The sequence below is a fragment of the Psammomys obesus genome, unplaced genomic scaffold (assembly GCF_907164565.1).
Source record: "Psammomys obesus unplaced genomic scaffold, mPsaObe1.curated_primary_1811, whole genome shotgun sequence".
NCBI classification, from domain to species: Eukaryota; Metazoa; Chordata; class Mammalia; order Rodentia; family Muridae; genus Psammomys; species Psammomys obesus.
Window position 1 is genome coordinate 20,441,131 of NW_026596166.1, and position 22,659 is coordinate 20,463,789.

The following is a 22,659-nucleotide window of genomic DNA, read 5'->3' on the forward strand; positions in this document are numbered from 1 at the left end:
ACTTTGCTGAAGGTGTTTATCAACTGGAGGAGTTCTCTGGTTGAATTCTTGGGGTAGCTCATATAAACTATCATGTCATCTGCAAATAGTGGCACTTTGACCTCTTCCTTTCCGAGTTGTATCCCCTTGATCTCCTTTAGTTGTCTTATTGCTCTGGCTAGGACTTCAAGTACTATGTTGAAGAGATATGGAGACAATGGGCAGCTTTGTCTTGTCCCTGATTTCAGTGGGATTGATTTAAGTTTCTCTCCATTGAGTTTGATGTTGGCTATAGGCTTTCTGTATATTGCCTTTACTATGTTTAGATATGTGCCTTGTATTCCTGATCTCTCCAAGACTTTAAACATGAATGGGTGTTGGACTTTGTCAAATGCTTTTTCAGCATCTAAGGAGATGATCATGTGGTTTTTCTCCTTCAGTTTGTTTATGTGGTGGATTACATTGATTGATTTCCGTATGTTGAACCACCCTTGCATGTCTGGGATGAAGCCTACTTGGTCGTAGTGGATGATATCTTTGATGTGTTCTTGGACCTTTGGCAGAGTACAGGGAATCATAAGAAAGAAGGGGAGTTAGTCTGATGAGGAAAGGATAGGAGCTCGAAATATATCTGGGCACAGGGTCTTTTCTGAGACTGACATGCAACCAAGGACCATGTATGAATGTAACCTAGAACCCCTGCTCAGATGTAGCCTGTGGTAGCTCAGTAACCAATTGGTTTCCCATAGTGAGTGGAACAAGGACTATTTCTAACAGGAACTCAATGACTGGCTCTTTGGCCTCCCCACCCCCCAAGGGAGGAGCAGTCCTGTTAGGCCACAGAGGAGAGCTTTGCAGCCAGTCCTGAAGATACCTGATAAAACAGGATCAGATGAATGGGGAGGAGGTCCCCCCTATCAGTGGACTTGGAAAGGGGCACGGTGGAGATGAGGGAGGGAGGGAGGTACTGGGAGGGAATGAGGGATCGGGACACTGCTGGATACAGAGTTAATAAAATGTAACTGATAAGAAAAAAATAAAATTAAAAAAAAAAAAGAAAAGCTGAAATTGTGAACTATAGTAAGCTATTTGTCCCCAAAGTTGGTTTGTGTCAAGCATTTTGACACGGAAACTGAAACTTTTACCAAGCAAGTACAGTCACTTCTGGGGTCTATCCACAAAACCCATATGGCTACTGAACTGGGAGAGAAATGTGGCGGTGGCATTCTTTATTTTTCTGCTATTACTGTGGCTTCAGCTATCTAAAGCTCCTGTCACTGTGACTTCTCCAAAGTGATGGATTTTACCTCTAATTTTGGGTGAAATAGAATCTTTTTTTTTTTTCTCCCCTTAGTTGCTTTTTTTCTCAGGTTATTTATTTTATTTTATTTTATTTTATTTTATTTTATTTTATTTTATTTTTTTTTGTCACAACACAGAAATAAAACTAGTACAGATGGTAACCCTTCACCTATGGATTGTTTCTCTTCCTTTTTTTTTTTAAATTGATTTATTTACATATGTGGTCTAGCTTTGGAGGAACAAGCTTGGCTCTCTGTAGTATTCACTTCAGACTGCCTCTTTAATGTGGAGGCTAAAGTCCAAGGTGTTTTCACCAGACTATAGGATGGATATTTCTTTATTTTTTTGGGGGGGTATACTTTTTACATTTTTCTTTTATTATTATTATTATTATTATTATTATTATTATTATTATTATTTACAATTTATTTACTTTGTATCCCAGTTGTAGGCCCCTCCTTAACCTCTTCCTGGTCTCACTCTCCTTCTTTGTCCTCCCCTATTCCTCATCCCTAGTCCACTGATGGGAGAAGTCCCCTTCCTACTCTCTGACCCTAACCTATCAGGTCCCATCAGGAACTTTCTTCTTGAAGCTACATTAAAAATATTTAAAATTATATTCCTAGTTATCACTGATAGATTAGTTAAAAGAGAAATTAAAATAAAAATATTTAAAAGTTAAATGTCATAAACTATTGTTAGAAAGAAACAAGTTTATCCACAGAACATATTTATTACAAGGTTGTGCTTGTATGGATTGTTTTTCTGTTTGCTGTGAGAAAATATCCTATAAATCAATTTGGGGAAGGAAAGTCTGAATTTGGCTCACTGGAGCATTTTCTTCTGATGGGGCAGCTATGGCACTAGAAAATAGAGGCTTCTTGTGCCATTACATTAAGACCAAGACACACAGCATGAGGTAAATGTTAGGATCCACCTATTCTCTCTCTCTTTCTCCATCTATCTATCTATGTATCACTCTCTGTCTCTGTCTCTCATTTTGAAATTATAAGATAATTAATTATATTTCTCCCTTTTCTTTTCTCCTTCCAACCCTTCTCATGTACACTTTCCCATTTTCCCTCATATTCATGGTCTTTTTTTTTTAAAACCAGTTGTTATTGTATGCCTGTATGTGTGGATATATATGTTTATGCATATATTTCTAGATAATACGTGCTTATCTGTATGTTAATTGTAGGTATATTTTCAAGACTGACTCTTTGGCACTGCACAAACAATTGTGCTCTTCCCTAGGGAAAATGATCTTTCCTACTTGCAACTTTTACTCAGATACCTTCAATTTTTTGTATAGGGTTGAGGCTTCATGAGCTTTTTCCTGAACCCTTGCACATGTACATTGTGCAGCTCAAATTGATGAGATTTTATAGATATGAATTCTGATTTTACTAGGAGATAAAATCCCACAGCAAGTTTCTTGATCCTCTGTCTCTTATCATTTTTCTAGTCCTCTTCCACAATGTGCCCTAAGCCTTAAGTACAGGAGGGTTTTTTTGTTTGTTTGTTTGTTTTTTTAGATGTATCAATTATTTATTTAGATGTATCCATTATAATTGGGCTCTGAAGCTCAGCATTGCAATTTTTTAAAGGGTGAAAACAACAATTTTCTGTGGGTATAAGGACAAATGTCTGTAGACTATTGTTAGGAACCATGCTACCTTAGTAAATTAGTAGTTGTCGATTATCCTCTAATAGTCATGATTTCCTAGCTAGGTTTCTGTTATGAGGCATGGTCTCCCTCTTGAAATCTCAGATCATGGTATGGTGCCATACACATTATAAGTGATTCTCCCCATCTAGCTTAAATAGAAATGGCATCATAGACACACTCAGAGGCTCATCTTCTACCAGATAATGAGTCCTATATAGTTAATGGTAAAGATTAACTATTACAAAATATTACCATTAGTCCATATGCCTCATCCACTGATTTTTAAACTTTTTTGGTTAAAAACTGAATTATTACTTTCTTTTAAACCATAGCACAGCCAGGCATCTACAAAAAAAGCCTGAATTAAACCACCAGCTTTACAAAAATATAAGTGAAGAAATAATAAAATAATTGCATGAGATTCAGCATTAAAAGAACAAGTACTACTTTTTAACTAATTTAATAATATATAATTAACTCCACCATCTATAACCAAACAACAGAATGAAACTTCAAAAAATGTTAATGATACATCATTAAGAAGGTTAGCATTACACTCCTGACTAAACTTAGATGTTTCAGGCATGAATTGTTTGGTTTTTGTTGTCGTTGTTTCTTTGTTTCATAGAGAAAAAAAAAAAACAGCTGGCTTAACAACTGGATATAACTTGTGAGGCTTCACAAATTTCTAGTATTAATATGTGAGTAACTGTGTCTTCTGACACTATATATTTTTATTTCTTAGACATTAATGGAGGCAAAACTGACAGAGGACCTGAGATTTTTCCCGTTATCTCTAGGTATTGGAGTTGAGTTACATCCTTGGAGGTGGTTACATGGCAGCATTGTTCTCTTTCTGAATCCTGATTCCCTTCACATAGTTTTAGGACTCCAAAGTCTGCTCCCTGATAAATGTATCAGTTGTTGTAAAGACACTTTCTATACTTAATAAAGTTAAATTTTATCTTTTACTATGCTCTATAAGTCTTAGTAAACCTCTCATTGCCCCATAAAATGGTCATCCCACTTAATGTTTTAAATTTTTCACTTTGCATTAACGTAGAATGCTCTCCTCTGCACTTCATGTGCCATTTTGTCATTCTTAAAGAAATAGCATTCTTCACACTCTACCCTGTGCCTACCATATGCCTACATTTCCTGGGGCTATGGTTACCCTCCACAAAATTACACTTATAAGTAGGAAGCCTGTGCTTTTACAAGATGGACTGAGACTTTTGAAAAACAACAAATAAGTAAATCAATTAATTGCATATAATTATATATTATTAAATATACACTAATATAATTATATGCATATATGTTTATATAATATACAATGTATTATATAATTTTATATAATAAATGATATATTTTACATAACTGTATATATTATATATAATAATTATATGTGATATAATATTTATACTATATGATAATATATACAAATATATTAATATATTCATATAGTATATTAATTAATTATATGTAATATAACTATTTAAATATAATATAATATTTAAGTAACATAGTTATAAATGGAGGACATGAATCGGCTTTTGTCTTTCTGGGTATGGAATTCCAGATCTCGTACTGTACCAGTGAGTTATAATCCCAGTTCTTTCTCATATAAAGTTGAGATATTGTACAGTTAAGTATTCTAAACTATTTTAGAATTTTCTAGTCTCATACCTTAAGATCAAGGCATGAATCACCATGCCCAACACATGTTTGTCTTGCTTTATTTTTTTTTTCATATTTTCAGGACATTCATTCACATTGTGAATCCTGAGATTGTGTTCTTTACTGCACAAACCTGTTTCTAGTTGTGGTATGGCTCAGCCCTTGCCCAGACCCCTGATCCAAAAACTTTTTGATTGAATATTGTTAAAAGGATTAAACAAAAGTCAACCATAGGTCAAAAGGCAGAGTAAGAAGCCAGCTGACAGGAAGTGAATTAGGAAAAAAACAAACAAACATAGAGAGTAAGAGAAAGTCAGGAAGATGAGTAGAGAGAGTCACAGTAAGTAGAAGGGAGTGATACCCAGATTGAGATGGCTGAGGAGGAAGGTCAGCTGGGTGCTTTCACTGCATTTCTGAGCTGTCAAGCTTTCCCTGCAGCATCTGGTTCCTGAGGAGTCTTTATTATTAAAATTGAGTGACTGAGACTTTGTTAAAAAACAACTCCTTTTTAATATTTTTAAGTTAATAACTGGCTATAATTGTCAATTATCTTGCTTTCACAATTAAATGACACCTAGGAAAACCATTATGTATTAAGAATAATTTTCTTAACATGAACAAAAGAGTAAAAACAAAACAGATAATGTTAATGTGTGTGGGGAGGAGCTCTAGAGGCCTCAGACTTAAAAGAAAAAGGACGAGTAAGTAGACAATACTGAGAGTAGAAACAACAGTCTTTCCAAGAGAAGAGTATATTAACTGGTAATAGAGGAATTTCAATCCAGCAACATAGATACTCGGGCAAGCAATCACAACCAAAGTCCTAGGTCTGTGTGATCAGTCTGGAATACAGATTGACCCTAAGTACACACCTTTAGTCACTTTGGCTGGGATACGGATGACTTCAGTAAACATTTTTTCTTTTTTTTATAATTTTATTTATTTTTATATTAATCACAGGTTATTTACTTTGTATCCCAGCCGTAGCCCCCTCCCTGATTCCTTCCCAATCCCACCCTCCCTCCCTCATCTCCTCCCTGCCCCTTTCCAAGTCCACTAATAGGGGAGGACCTCCTCCCCTTCCATCTGACTCTAGCTTATAAAGACTCTTTAGGACAGGCTGCAATGTCCTCCCTCTTCCGTGGCCTAGCAAGGCTGCTCCTCCCTCAGGGGGTGGGGGAGTGAAGAGATCGCCATTGAGTTCATGTTAGAAATAGTACCTGTTCCCCTTATTAGAGAATTCATTTGGATACTGAGCTACCATGGGCTATATCCAAGCAGAGGTTCTAGGTTATATCCATACATGGTCCTTGGTTGGAGAAACAGTCTCATGAAAGACCCCTGTGCCCTGATATACTCAGTAAGTGTTCTTAATCCCATGCAATGATGACTAATTGAGGGACAAAAGAAGTCAGAGATAGGATAAACTCAACTCTTACAAGAGATGATACATTTTATATTTAACAAATAATTCATATGTATTTTTTGTTTCTTTGTTAGGAGCATTTTAATTTTAGGTTCAAATGTTTTGATGTATTTTAAATAATTTTCAAATTGCATTAGACTTCCTAGGAGATATCATGTGTCTAAAACCAGCCTCTTCTAATCTTATATCACTGTATAACTGTAGTTTATCTATAAGAGCAAAGAACTCAAATTTGATACACTATAGCTAATGAAAGGAACTGATTTAAATATATTAGTGCCCTCCCAATCCCATTTACTTGTCTCAGAAACATAATATATTCAATCCCCTTTAATAACATCTTCTACAATTATAACCTATGGCATTTCTTAGTCTTCTTTTGCATATTACAATTTAAACATTTGGAAAAGTACTACTTTGATTTTTGACAGTGACCTGCCTGTTTGGTTTACATGATGCTTCCCCTAAGTCAGTAAACTTTCTAATGTCTTCATGTATTTTCTTTTTCACATAAATCCCCTATATTTAAAGCTGGCACACTGGCTTAGACTGAATGATACCGGAAAGCTTGCTGTACATTACCATGCTGTACTTATTCCTTCTCGATGTTTAGAGAAAACAGAAATAGCTGTATTGTGAATGTGGCTCCCTTTTGTTGTTAATCAACCTGATAACACTTCTCCAAACACAAATGTTCTTAAAATTTACTGTCCATGAATGTGACATTTTAAATAATATTTTGTCAGAATTCCCCAGAATTAATCTCTATGCTCTATGGAGCTCTTTTCCATACATAGCTCAGCTACCCAAATAAAAGATACAAAAGTACAATCATCAAATCCAATATTCATTTCCCCAATTCGATTATTCATTTCAGGATTTCTTTGCAGAAACTTAAAAAAAAATGAAAACTACTCACATTTCCAATTTAATCTCTTTTCTATAGCTAGTTCTAATCTTTTTTCTTTACAAAATATACAATGAGAAATATTTTCATTTTCTCATTTATTGGACTTAAAATCTTAAAGCCGTAAGAAAACATACAGAAAGCAATTTTCACATAAAAAGAGAAAATCAGATATGAGAAAGTCTTAAAGGGTTCTCCAGAAACTTGTCTGAGAGAAGTTCATTTTGGTTAAATGAACTGATAACATTTTTATGCTAGTCTCTGTCTTTAGGGTATATACACATAAATAATAAAATATCAAACTGTTTAGGTAGTAAGCCTTAATAAAATTGCTCTTGTTTTTTTTTTAATTATTTTTATCAATGTGAATTTTTTGGATATATTTACATACATGTATGGTATTAAAAATCAAGACATAGCATTTGAAAATTCCCATGTTAATGTTAATATTCTTGTGTCACTGAAGTTTCTTACTTCTAGAGTCTAAACCCATGTGCCACTTGGAGTTTCTTCTCTCTGCTTTTTTGTCTGTGGTTCAAAGCTTCAGCTTTCTTTTCCTGCGGGTATACCTGGTGTTGTGGTATCTTATCTCTCTGGAACTGTAAAACAAAATAAAGTTTTTCTTCCATAAGCTGCTATGGGTTATGGTATTGCAACAAAGAAATAAAAAAGTAGTTATAACAAATGATTAGATTAAAGACTATTTGCATATTTTATTTACAGGTGAGTACCTAGTTCCAACAATGCAAATTTTTAATTTTTTATGTATGTTAGCTTTCTGAAGCAACTGCAAAACATAATTTCTATCCATTTATGTTCCTAAATCATGAAGATTTACATAAATAATTTGATTTCTCCTGACTTCTATATGGAAAATTGCTTTCTACAATAGTTATTAGAATATCTTCTTTATAGTAGTTCTACTTACGAACAATGTAGATACTCGCTTTTTCTTTTGTTTGCATTTTTTTGTTTGTTTGTCACTTGAGTTTTTAAATTTTTTTAATATTAGTTACAGTTTATTAACTTTGTATCCCAGCTGTATCCCACTCCCTCATTCTCTCCCAATCCCACCCTCCCTCTCTCATCTCCTCCCTGCCCCTTTCCAAGTCCATTGATAGGGGAGGTCTTCCTACCCTTTCATCTGACCCTGTTTTATCAGGTATCTTCAGGACTGGCTGCAAATTCCTCCTCTGTGGCTTACCAGGGCTGCTCTTCCTTCCGGGTGGGGGGGAAGTCAAAGAGGCAGCCATTGAGTTCATCTCAGAAATAGTCCCTGTTCCCCTTACTAGGGTACCCACTTGGACAATGAGCTACCATGGGATATATCCGAGCAGGGGTTCTAGGTTATATCCATACATGGTCCTTGGTTGGAGATACAGTCTCAGAAAAGAACCCTGTGTCCAGATATATTTGGTCCTTGTGGAGCTCCTATGCTCTCCAGATCATACTAACTCCCCCTTCTTTCATATGATTCCCTGTACTCTGCCAAGAGTTTGGTTGTGAGTCTCAGTATTTGCTTTGATACACGGCTGGGAAGAGACTTTCAGAGGACCTCAGTGGTAGGTTCCTGTCCTGTTAATTGTTTTCTCTTACATCCAATGTCCATACAATTTTTCTTTCTAAGTGAGGACTGATCATTTTACCCCAGGTCCTCTTTCTTGTTTATCTTCTTTAGGTGTACAGATTTCATTATGTTTATCATATCTTATAGGTCAATATAAGTGAGTATATACCATATGGGTCTTTCTCCTTCTGCGATACCTCACTCAGAATGATATTTTCTAGATCCCACCATTTGCTTGCAAATTTCATGATTTCCTCGTTTTTAATTGCTGAGCAGTATTTCATTGTATACAAGTACTACAATTTCTGTATCTATTCCTCCATTGATGGACATTTGCGTTGTTTCCAGGTTCTGGCTCTTACAAATAAAGCTGCTAAAAACATGGTTGAATAAATGTCCTTATTGTGTTCTTGAGCATATTTTGGATATATGCTTAGGAGTGGTATAGCTGGATCTTGAGGAAGCTCTAGTCCTAATTGTCTGAGAAAGCACCAGCTTAATTTCCAAAGTGGTTGTAAAAGTTTACATTCCAATGCAGCCACTTTTGATGAGAACTGATAGACTAAGATCAGAAAGGAGAGGAGGACCTCTCCTATCAGTGGACTTGGGGAGTGGCATGCATGCAGAAAGGCGAGGGAGGGTGGGATCGGCAGGGGAGGAGGGAGGGGCTCATAGGGGGATACAAAATGAATAAAGTGTAATTAATAAAAAAAATAAAAGATTAAAAAAAAAAAGTTTACATTCCCACCAGCAATGGAGGAGGGTTCCCCTTTCTCCACAACCTCTCCAGCATATGTTGTCATTTGAATTTTTGATTTTAGCCATTCTGATAGGTGTAAGGTGAAACTCTCTGATAACTAAAGTGTTTCTCTGTCATTTTATATTCCTCTACAGAGAAATCTCTGTTTAGTTCCGTACCTTATTTTTTAATTGGATTGCTTGATTTATTGCTTTTTAACTTCTCTAGTTCTTTATATATTCTGGATATCAGGCTTCTGTTAGATATAGATTTAGTGAAGATCCTTACTCAGTCTGCAGGCTGTCGTTTTGTTCTGAAAACACTGTCTTTTGCTTTACGGAAGATTTTCAGTTTCATGAGGTCCCATTTATTGATTGTTGATCTTAAAGCCTGTGCTGTTGGTGTTCTGTTCAGGAAGTTGTCTCCTATGCCAATGAGATCTAAGCTCTTCCCCACTTTTTCTTCTAATCGATTTAGAGTATCTGGTTTTATGTTGAGATATTTGAACCACTTGGACTTTAGTTTTGTACAGGTTGATAAATATGGATCTATTTTCAATTTTCTGCCTGTAGACAGTTGGACCAGCACCAGTCGTTGAAGATGCTGTTAATTTTTTTTCCATTGAATTGTTTTTGGCTTCTTTGTAAATAATTATGTATTCATAGGTGTGTGGGTTCATTTCTGGGTTTTCTACACAGTTCCATTGATCCTCCTTTCTTTTTCTATGCCAATACCATGCGGTTTTTATTACTATTCCTCTGTACTACAGCTTGAGATCAGGGATGGAGATACCTCCAGAAGATCTGTTGTTGTAGAAGATCATTTTGGAAATTCTGGGTTTTTTGTTTTTCCATATGAAGCTGAAAATTTTTCTTTCAAGATCTATAAAGACTCATGTTGGTATATTAATGAGAATTGCATTGAATCTGTACATTGCTTTTGGCAGGGTGGCCATTTTTACTAAGTTAATCCTACGGATCCATGAGCAAGGGAGATCTTTCCATCTTCTATAGCTTCTTCAATTTCTTTCTTCAGAGACTTGAAGTTTTTTTTTGTTTGTTTGTTTGTTTTTTTCAAACAGGTCTTTCACTTGCTTGGTTAGAGTCACCCCAAGGTACTTTAGGTTATTATTGGCTATTGTGAAAGGTGTTCTTTCCCAATTTCTCTCTTGGCCTTTTTCTCTTTGGTATACAGGAGGGCTTCTGATTTTTTTGAGTTGATTTTGTAATCAGGCACTTTGCTGAAGGTGTTTATCAGCTAAAGCATTTCTCTAGTTGAATTTTGGGGGTCGCTCATGTACACTATCTTATCATCTGCAAATAGTGAAACTTTGACCTCTTTCTTTAAGATTTGTATCCCCTTGAGTTCTTTTAGTTGTCTTATTGCTTTAGCTAGGACTTAAAGTACTACATTGAAGAGATATGGAGAGAGTTGGCAGCCTTGCCTTGTTCCTGATTTTAGTGGGATTGGTTTAAGTTTCTCTCCATTGAATTTGATGTTGGCTATAGGCTTGTTGAATATTGCCTTTTCTATGTTTAAGTATGTGCCTTTTATCTCTGACCTCTCCAAAACTTTAAACATGAATGGGTGTTGGATTTTGTCAAATGTTTCCTTAGATGTCAAATTTTTGGCATCTAAGGAGATGATCATGTGGTTTTCTCCTTCAGCTTGTTTATATGGTAGATTACATTGATGGATTTCCATATGTTGAACCACCCTTGCATACCTGGGATGAAGCCTACTTGGTCATGGTGGATGATATCTTTGATGTATTCTTGGTTTCAGTTTGCAAGTATTTTATAGAGTATTTTTGTATCAATGTTCATAAGAGAGATAGGTCTGAAGATTTCATTTTTGTTGGGTCTTTGTGAGGTTTAGGTACCAAGGTGTTCCTTCTGTTTCTATTTTGTGGAATAGTTTGAAGAGGATTTGAGTTAGCACTTCTTTGAAGGTCTGGTAGATTTTTGCACTAAAATAAAACCTTCTGGCTCAGGGTTTTTTGTTTGTTTGTTTGTTTGTTTGTTTGTTTGTTTTGGAAGGGGGCTTTGATGACTGCTTCTATTCCCTTGGGAAATATAGGACTATTCAATATTTCTTCCTGATCTTGACTTAATTTTCGTAGATGGAATCTATCAAGAAAATTGTCCATTTTTTTTTAGATTTGCGAATTTTGTGGCATATAGTCTTTTGTAGTAGGACCTAATGATTGTTTGGGTTTCCTCAATGTCTGTGGTTATGCCCCCCATTTTCATTTCTGATTTTGTTGATTTGGATAGTTTCTCTCTGTCTTTTAGTTTGTTTGGCTAAAAGTTTGTCTATCATGTTGATTTTCTCCAAGAACCAGCTCTTGGTTTCATTGATTCTTTGAATAGTTTTATTTGTTTCTGATTGATTGATTTCAGCCCCGAGTTTGATTATTTCCAGCAGTCTGCTCCTCTTGGGTGTACTTGCTTCTTTTTTTTTTTTTTTTTCTAGGGTTTTCAGTTGGGCCATTAAGTTGCTTGAATAAGATGTTACAAATTTCTTCTTGAAGACACTTACTGTTATGAATTTTCCTCTGAGCACTGCTTTCATTGTGTCCCATAAATTAGTGTATGTTGTACCTTCATTTTCATTGAATTCTGGGAAGTCTTTAATTTCTTTCTTTATTTCTTCCTTAACCCAGCTGTCATTGAGCAGCAAGTTGTTCAATTTCCATGTGCATATAGGATTTTTGCTAATTCCATTGTTGTTGAGGTACAGCTTTTGTCCATGGTGGTCAGAGAGAATACAGGGGATTATTTCAATCTTCTTGTATCTGTTGAGGTTTTCTTTGTGACCAACTACATGGTCTATTTTGGAGAAGGTTCCATGAGATGCTGAAAAGAAGGGTATAAAGTTCTATAGACATCTATTAGGTCCATTTGAGTTAAGGCCTCTTTAGGTTCCTTTATTTTCCTATTTGGCTTCTGTCTAGATGATCTATTCCTTGGCGATAGTGGGGTGTTGAAGTCTCCCACTATTAAGGTGTTGGGATCGATTTGTGATTTAAGATTTAATAATGTTTCCTTTACAGAAATTTATGCTCTTTTATTTGTGGCATATATGTTCAGAATTGTGATGTCCTCTTGGTGGATTTTTCCTTTGATGAGAATGTCCTGCCCCTCCTAATCTTTTTTGATTAATTTTGTTGAAAATCCATTTTATTAGATATTAGGATAGCTATATATATATATCCAATATTGGATCCATTTGCTTGGAGAACATTTTTCTAGCCCTTTATTCTGAGGTAGTGTTTATCTTTGTTGCATAGGTGTGTTTCTTGGATGCAGCAGAATTTTGGCTCCAATTTCAGTACCCAATCTGTTAGTCTCTGTCTCTTTATCAGAGAGTTGAGTCCATTGATGTTGATAGATAACAGTGACCAATGAACATTAGTTCCTTTTATTGTGGAGTTGGTGGTCTTGCTGTGATCCATTGCTTGTTTTCTTTTAATTTTTTTTGGGAAATTATCTGTATGTTATGTTTTCTTGGTATAGTTGTTTTTGTTGAATTGGAGTTTTCCATCTAGTATTTTCTGTAGGGCTGGTTTCCTGTGTAGATATTGCATAAATTTAATTTTGTCATGGAATATTTTGTTTCCTCCATCTAAGTTGATTGAAAGCTTTGCAGGGTATAGTAGTCTGGGTTGACATCTGTGGTTTTTTTAAATTCTGTATGACACCTGCCCAAGCCCTTCTGGCTTTCATAGTTTCTGAGGAGAAGTCTGGTGTGATTGTGGTAGGTCTACCTTTATATGTTGCTTGGTTTTTTCCCTTGCTGCTTTTAATATCTTTTTATTATTGTTGTTGGTCTGTAGATTTAGTGTTTTGACTATTATGTGACGTGATTTTTTTTTCTTGTCTAGTCTATTTGACGAGACTGTTTGTAGGCCTCTTGTATGTTTATGGAGATCTCTTTCTTTAGGTTGAGAAAATTTTCTTCTATGATTTTTTTGAAAATATTTCCTAGATCTTGGAACCTGGAATCTTCTTTTTCATCAATTCCTATTATTCTTAGATTTTGTCTTTTCATGGCATCCTTAATTTCCTGGATATTTTGTTTGGGTCTTTCCTGATTTTACTTTTTCTTTGAGAGAATTATCAATTTCTGCAATTGTATCTTCAGCACCAGAGATTCCCTCTTATATCTCATCTATTCTCTTGGTGATGCTTATCTTTGTGGTTCCTGATCTTTTCTCTAAGTTCCCCAGCTACAGAGTTTTCTCAGTTTGTGTTTCCTTTATTGATTCTAATTCTGTTTTCATGCCTTGCACCACTTCCTTAATTTGTTTGAATGTGGATTCCTGTCTATGAAGGTCTCTACTTTTTTTTTTTTTTTTTTCTTTTTCATTTCCTCTCTGCATGCCACTTGTGCCTCTATTTGTTTGGCTATACTTGCCCGTGTTTCTTTGAGAATTTTGTTCATTTTCTCTTTGCCTCCAGTTGGTTCGCCAAATCTTTGAGATTTGTCTGCTTCCTCTTTACCTGTCTGTATCTGTATGGCTATTGCTCTGAGAGATTTTTTTGTTTCCTCTTTATGCGCCTCAAATAATTGAATAAGCATAACTTTAAAGTCATTTTCCTGTGTTTCAGATGAATTGGAGTATCCATCAATTTTGGGGGTTGCTGATGAAGCCATGATGTCCTGGTTTATGTTGGAAGTGTTCTTTCACCTACCCCTGGCCATTTGCTTATCTGTAACCTTCCCTGTTTGTTTCTGCATTCTGCAGTTCAAACTGGTACTGTCTTTCTCTGGTGTCTGGAGAATACCTCAGGAAGTTGAGAGAGGTCCTGTGGCCTCAGTGTGTGCTTTGGTGTTTCAGCTGTACCTGTGGGAGGAAAGTCTGCTTGTGCAGAAGGACAAATATGAATGTAGAAGGTCAAATACAGGCGAGCACATGTGGGTGGAAGTGTACCTTGAGGGACAGAGTGGTAGAGAATGTTGAACCCTTGAATGTGTAGGAGGGACTCTGCCTTGCAGGCATCTAAGGGTTTACTTGTGCATATTCTGTAGCAGATGCTGGTGCTAATCACAGTGTAATTTCCTTATGCAAATTTACTGAACACTTCAGTGGCCAACAGGTTACTGGGATTTGGCTCTGTCGGAGCTTTCGGTTATCTGCCTAAATTCCACTGTTGGACCGGCAGAGCAGGGGCCCAGATGTCTCAATAGTCCCTCTGTTTCCCACATTGGGTATGTGGGTGGGAGGGTTCTGATATTTAGCTTCTAGTTTAGAAGGATCCTGGATCTGGGCCTGTGCAGGCACCTAAGGTCGCACTCACTCTCAAGCATTGGGCATTTGGGCTCTCCACTCTCTGGTCTGGACCCATTTAGTCCTATGCAGGAGAACTGATGAACTCTGACAGCTCAGTGCTGCTGCAGCCCCCAGGATAGGAAGTCCAGCTGCAGACTGAGATGCTGGTCCAGATGCCTTCTGGGAAGTCCTGGGGCCCTGCCACTGTGTTGTCCAGACCTGGGTGGCCCGGCACCTAGTGTGCCTAATTTGTTTGGTGGGTCTGCTGGACTTTGGTGGCTATATAGCCCACGATCTTCTACTGAGGGTTTGGGCAGGCCGTACAGTCAGTGGCTGGGAGACCCTGCGGAGGAGGCATGCAGACCCTAGACAGTGAGTTCTGAGCTGAGAATCTCAGTGAGCTGGCTGTGGGCTGTACCAAGGAGGAGGGAGGCCAGAAAAAGGGGAGTGCATGGAAATCAAATGATCATTTCTTTCTTTCCCCAGACTTGGAGAAGTCTTCCGGTGACCTGAGACTAAAAGTCTCAACTCCTGTGATGTTCCCTCTTGTTCAGAAAGTCTCACCATCATTTCCCTGACTTTAGATGTCCCTCCAGTCACCAACTCCGGTGGTTCAGCTCCTCTGACTCTCAGAAACCGTGCGTGTTCGCCACAGCCATCTTGGATCCACCATATGTTCACTTTTTCATTATTAAAGATTCAAGTATTGAAGTTATTTCTGAAGGAAATTCTCCTGCAAATTTTGTTTTCTCTTTATTCAGTCACTTAAAAATGTTCTTATTTTAAAAACTCTTATATAATCATTTATAGCTCAAAATTCATGGCATGCTTCAAAAAAAATAAAGTTGCATTATTATTTTGTCCATTCAAGAGTATCTCCAAGCTTTGAAACCTACTTAAAATTTTCAGGTTTTAATATTAAAAGTAGTCTTATCATCAATTTCTACAAGAAAAAAAATTGCAACTTACTGTCTTGTAGAGGATAATATACTTGTGTACTCAGACATAGTGCTAATTACCTTAAATATTTCTTTATACCTTATAAAAGAATAGAAAGAACAACAAAACCTCTTTCATTCTGGAAATGAATATCTTGATATCTTAATGATCTATCCAGCTCAGGTAATTAATCCAGTCCTAGCAGAATAATTTTTTAGGCTGCTGTAAGATATTGCCAGCTCTCAAGTTTAATAACAGCAATGACACTTAGCTCTTATAGAGAGAAATCAAATCTCAGTGCACCACACAAACATTACATAATTAAATTTGAAAGTGCACAGTGCTGTAAGTACAAAATCAATGCCAAAATCCCTGCAATGAAAAGTATGCACATCATTACTTCCAGTGAGGGGAAGCACAGTCAGGTATAACTACTTATTCTCAGAAACAAGTTGGGGTAGGTAGGAGTTCTAGTGTTTATTGGAGGCAGAAGACTTACCAGTCCACAGAGGAAGACAAAGAATCCAGTCCTGATGAGACCTGAAGGATTAGGGTCAGATGGAAGGAGAGGAGGCCCTCCCCTATCATTGGACTGGAGGAGGAGCATAGGAGAAGAAGAAGAAGAAGAAGAAGAAAGGAGGGTGGGATTGGATAAGGATGGGGGAGGGGCTACAGCTGGGATACAAAGTGAATAAACTGTAATTAATAAAGATAAAATAAAAATTTAAAATATATCTGGGCACAGGGTCTTTTCTGAGACTGACATTCAACCAAGGACTATGTATGGAAATAACCTAGAACCTCTGCTCAGATGTAGCCTGTGGTAGCTCAGTAACCAATTGGTTTCCCATAGTGAGTGGAACAAGGACTATTTCTAACAGGAACTCAATGACTGGCTCTTTGGCCTCCCCACCCCGCAAGGGAGGAGCAGTCCTGTTAGGCCACAGAGGAGAGCTTTGCAGCCAGTCCTGAAGATACCTGATAAAACAGGATCAGATGAATGGGGAGGAGGTCCCCCCTATCAGTGGACTTGGAAAGGGGCACAGTGGAGATGAGGGAGGAAGGGTGGGATTGGGAGGGAATGAGGGATCAGGACATGGCTGGGATACAGAGTTAATAAAATGTAACTGATAAGAAAAAAATAAAATTCAAAAAAAATTTTAAAATATAATAAAAATAAAAAAAGAAAAAACATAATTTAAAAACACATAAATATTTGGAAAGAAACTTAAAAGTCACAACTTTTTATTTCCAAAAAACAAATTTTCTAAAACTGCTGTTTTTATAGCTACTGAACATAATTGATAAAAAATATACATTTATCAGAAGAAAATACTCAAAATTGGAATTTTAGAAGTATTGTGAGGAAATTTGAGGTCATAGCAATTGCAATTTTTCAATGCAAAAGTATTAAGCTTTAAGAAGATAATATTAACTAAAATTTATCACTCAGAGGAGTGAGCTTAAATGTATATGAGTATGATATACAGAAAGAACCTGTGATAATGAAAGGATCCCTCTAGCTAACTGAAGACTTCATCAAGTACCATAAGTTTTTGACCCATCAAATGTGGTGATTTTCAAATGCCTGTCATTACAGATAATAAGTCAATGATGCTTATCAAAATTTTCTAGATTGGATTTTTTCCTCTTTCTCAAGAATATTTACATTCATAAATGTGTGAAAATCCCTGTAAGTTCTGTACCTGATTTATCTAGATTTATAAAGCTAGATTTATAAAGCTTCAAAACATTTAAAATAAGTGGATTTATTTTGACTAACCTTTTTTGAACACCTGCAAAAGCACAGCCTTAATTAGGATACAGCTCACTGATTGTGGTGATGATGGTGTCTATGTTGACTGATTGGCCGATTTTATTTGATAGTACATTGAGCGTTCTTCTTTTTCTCTTTGCCTTGAAATTTTACCTTTTGTAGGAAAAGATTTAAATGTTTAAAGACCTAAAATGGAGTGTCACTTTGCCACTATCAACAGTAGGAAATGAACTGCTTTCAGTGAATAAACAGTGGCAGACACCTGGGTATGGCTTCTTCTACTTCAGAGAAAGAATATTGATCTCAGGAACCAATTTGCTCAATGGTTCAGCAGTCACAAAAGTAAATGTTTTAAACTGATGAGGCATACAAGCTAGTAGAAATGTCAAGGCAGCAGGAACAATTAGTTTTGCTTTAAAACGTCCACGAAAGAAACCACACTGCTTATGATGAGTGTTAAATAAATGTGGATGCTGAAATTATTTTTTCCACATAATGTCAGCAAGCGTTTTCTATAATTTTATGTTATACTTTGATATTTAAAACAAACATTTTAAAGTTCCCTCAGAGTAGAAGTCTGCGTTTTTTTAATATAATTTTTTTATTTACTACAATTTATTCATTTTATATCCCAGCTGTAGCCTAATACTTGTCCCCTCCCAACCGCATCCTCTTTCCCTCCCTCATTTCCTTTCATGCCTCTTCCCCAGTCCACTGATAGGGGAGGACCTCCTCCCCTTTCATCTGACCCTAGCCTATCAGGTCTCATCAGGACTGGCTGCATTGTCTTCCTCTGTGGCCTTGTAAGGCTGTTCCCCCCTCAGAGGGAAGTGATCAAAGAGCCAGCCACTGAGTTCATGACAGAGACAGCCCATGTCCCCCTTAGTAGAAAACCCACTTAGACACTGAGCTTCCATGGGTAACCTCCGTGCAGGGAGTCCAGGTTATCTCCATGAATGGTCCTTGGTTGGAGATACAGTCTCAGAAAAGACCCCTTGGCCCAGATTTTTTGGTTCTGTTCTCCTTGTGGAACTCCAGATCCTATCTTTCTATCTCCCCCTTCTTTTATAAGATTCCATGCACTCTGACCAAAGTTTGCCTATGAGTCTCAGCATCTGCTTTAATACCCTACTGTGTGTGAGTTTCAGAGGGCTCCTGTCTTGTTACTTGTTTTCAACTTCTTCTGATGTCTGTCCCCTTGGCTTTCTGAATGAGGATTGAGTATCTCAGCCTTTTTACCTAGCTTCTTTAGGTGTACAAATTTTAGTATGTTTATCCTATACTATGTCTAATATCCACTTATAAGTGAGTATATGCCATGTGTGTCTTTCTGCTTCTGGGATAGTTTACTCAGGATGATCCTTTCTAGTTCCCACCGTTTGCCTAAAATTTTCATGATTTCCTTGTTTCTAATTGCTGAGTAGTATTCCATTGTGCAAATGTACCACAATTTCTGTATCCATTCCTCTGTTGACAGGCATCTGGGTTGTTTTCAGATTCTGGCTGCTACAAACATGGTTGAGCAAATATCCTTGTGTACTTGAGCATCTTTTGGATATATGCCTAGGAATGGTATAGCTGGATATTGAGAGTACTGCTTTTACAGAAAAACAAATGCTATAATTATGATTAGCATGTTTTGCCATTGCTCATTGAATAATTTCTCAATCTCCTCCAAAGGTCAATATCATTTGAGGAGACTGAAATGATAATCCAAATTATTCTTTAGTTTTTCTGTACATATGAAATAGTAGTGTATTGCAGAAATTATTTCCTAAAAACAAGACAAACCAAAACTCCCTAGCAAAATTTAAAAATTCTATAAAAGCTAAACTAGAATTGTAAAAAATTACTTTTTTATGTGACTTTCAAATCTTTTTATCGTTGTACTCCTGTATACTCAATAATTTGCCATTTTCCTCAGAGTATAGTGCTAAATAATATAATCTTTAGAAAGTACTGCCCAAAATATTTATTTCAAAGGTAGAGCTCTTAAAAAGAATTCTGTTTTGAAAGCTTCTAATAAGTTAATTTATTGCTGAGACAGTAAATCATCCAAACTTTGGCTTTCTACGCTATATTTAATTGCAATGCACTCTACACAATTAACACCAACTTCAATGATCTAAAGGCATTTCACTTTATTCACATATTAATGTTCACTATATTAGTTTCCTTCTTTAAAACTAGCTGAGGGAGGTTTCTGTAGGGAATAGAGAATTAAATTGGAAGACAGACAATTAAGAAGCGTGTCACATGGTGATGTGCTTGAGCAGATATAAATACAATATATTGGCCATAGCTTTAAGGAGAAACATAAAGAGTTTTGGAAATATATTTTCATAGACTATTTTAGTGATTAATCAGCTCTTAATATGATTAAAACATAAACCTAAGCTTCAAGGTAGTGTAGATAATACGAACAGACATGTAACACATACACACATACACACAAGAAGAGAGGAAGAGCTGGGCTGTATATATGCCATCCCATGAAAACATTCCTAAGAATGCTTCAGTTGCTAAATCTGTCTTGGGGAAATGACTTAATTAGACTAGGCATAAAATCCTACCCTCTATGACCCTGACCTCAGCTTACAAGAACTGCCTAACCATTTAACTGCCTTGTGTTTGCTACTGTAAATAATGTTTGCTGGCTACAGATGGCCAGAACTGCTTTTCTAAGTGCATGAAAATTGTTGTCCTTGTTTTTGTAATTTTTAAAAAACTGGAAGTTAGGGCTGTTTTCCACTACCCTTCTGGGCACAGTCCTGCCAGCAGAAGGTAAAGACTCTATTTTGGCTTATTCAGGATTTAGGGGAGATTTTCTCTTCAAGTATACCATAAAAAAACCCAAAACATACAAATTTCTTATTCTTCTAGGAAAAGAAAATGTTGTGCCTTTGATATCTTTAAGCATTCTATATTTAGTATTGATGTATTTGTCAGGGTTATGGTTGCTCTAATTGCAGTGTCTTTTTGCAGATAGAGTGTTGGAAATGATAAATTGAACAAAGTCACTGACATCTCTGGTAGTGTTTTTTACTTCTGCTTTTCAAACATTTTAGCATTCTATGTGTTTATGTACAATAGGTTAGCCATTTCAAAATTGTATTGGAACTGTATAATGAAAGAACAAATTATATTAGTGGAAATGTGGTATTACAATTCTCAAAGGATGAGTAGTCTGTCAAAGTAAAGAGGAAGAAGAGTCACTATATATATAAAAGAATACATGAAGTTCCAGAAAATGGCTCAAAGGTTAAGAGCACTGGTGCTCATTCAGAAGACCCAAGTGTAATTCCCAGCACCTCCATGGCCTTTCACAACTCTGTTAATTCCACTTCTAGGATATCTGTTGTCCTCTCTGGTCACAGTAGGCATTACACTCACAGTTTGAAAAGACATACATTGTGAAAAGCCTCACGTACCTAAAATATATTGAATAAATAAATCCGTGATTTTAATCTGTAGAAGTGAAGCATATAGTAATTCATATGAGAAAAGACTGGGTCTGGGTTCATCAGAATGCCAGAATTTCTTGTTAGAACACAATGTTGAATCTCTAATAATCATTTGGATATATTCATATTCTTTGGCAAGAAAGAGCTTTGAATTTAAGATTCCATGAAGACTCTATGAAGCACCCATGTGTCATTGCAGAGAGAGCCAGCAAGTCCTTCATTAACATTCTCCACTATTTAGATATTAAAGAAAACTAGGCAAATATTAGAAATCAAAGACAGTGAAGAACATTTTACTATAAAATTTTATACAAATGGGATGAGAAGATGAGAATTGATTTCATATGTAGCATGCTTTCCTGGCATGCGTGAAGTATATCGTAGCACTCCCAATACCACCATCTAAACAAAGATGATATCTAAAGATTCAGAATTTTGTGGACAACTGAAAAACTGGATACTATTTACAATTAGGGTCATGAGAAACACAAAATATTCATTTCTAAATTTCTTTCTATATGTATTTCAATATAGTTGATAATGTGAAATGTAAGAAAAATAGAAGATTCTAAATAAATATACAGAAGAATTGATAGAGCAATTGTTGATCAAATGTAGGTAGTATTTGGAATTTGAAAGTGTAATAATAATAACCAGTTTCTATAATCTCAGGAAAATTGGGGAATATAAATTTCAATTTCATATACTGTAGATAGATCTGCTGCAATTATCTTACTAATATAATGAGGATAATAATTTGATCCTTATTCACAACTGTTACTTTAAGAATTCAAGTAATCATTTTGCCCCAGAAATTACATAATAGTTTAGAATTTTTAGAGTGAATATCAATTTATCCTTTGATGCATGAAAACAATTTAAAAGTATTGCAGTGACTTGACACTTTTAAATCATAAAAAACAGAATGAAAAATACTTTAATATATAAAGAGATATTATTACACATATAAATTTCTAAAAATATATTTCCTGACCAAGAAAATTCAAATGATTTTTAAGGAGAATTGAAAATTCCACATTGTCATTATACAAAAGAAAAGGTCTAACTGGATGTCTACATGTAGAAAAATGAAAATAGATTCATACTTATCACCCTGCACAAAATGAAGTCCAAGTGGATAAAAGACCTCAATATGAAAACAGACACATTAAACCACTTAGAATAAAATGTGGGGAAGAGCCATGAATCATTGGCACAGGAGACAAGTTCTTGAATGGAACAACAAAAGCACAGGCATAAGAGCAACAATCAATAACTGGGACCTCATGAAACTGAAAATATTCTGTAAAGCAAAGGACAATGTAGTCAGAATAAAACGACCGCCTACAGATTGGGAAAGGATCTCCATCAACCCTATATCTGACAGAGGACAAATATCTAGTATATATAAAGAACTCAAGAAGTTATACAGCAAAAAATCAAGTAACCCAATAAGAAAATGGAGTACAGAGCTAAACAGAGAAATCTCAATAGAGGCATATCTAATGGCAGGGAAACACTTAAAGAAATGTTCAATGTTCTTAGTCATGAGGGAAATGCAAATCAAAACGACCCTGAGATTTCACCTTACACCCATCAGAACAGCTAAGATCAAAAACTCAAGTGACAACACGTGCTGGAGAGGTTGTGGAGAAAGGGGAACCCTCCTCCACTGCTGGTGGGAATGTAAACTTGTATAACCACTCTGGAAAGCAATCTGGACCTTCCTCAGACAACTAGAAGTAGCAATTCCTCAAGATCAAGCTATACCACTCCTAGGCATATATCCAAAAGAGGCTCAGGTACACAATAAGGACATTTGTTCAACCATGTTTGTAGCAGCATTATTTGTAATAGCCAGAAGCTGGAAACAGCCCAGATGTCCCTCAGTGGAGGAATGGATAAAAAAATTGTGGTACATCTACACAATGG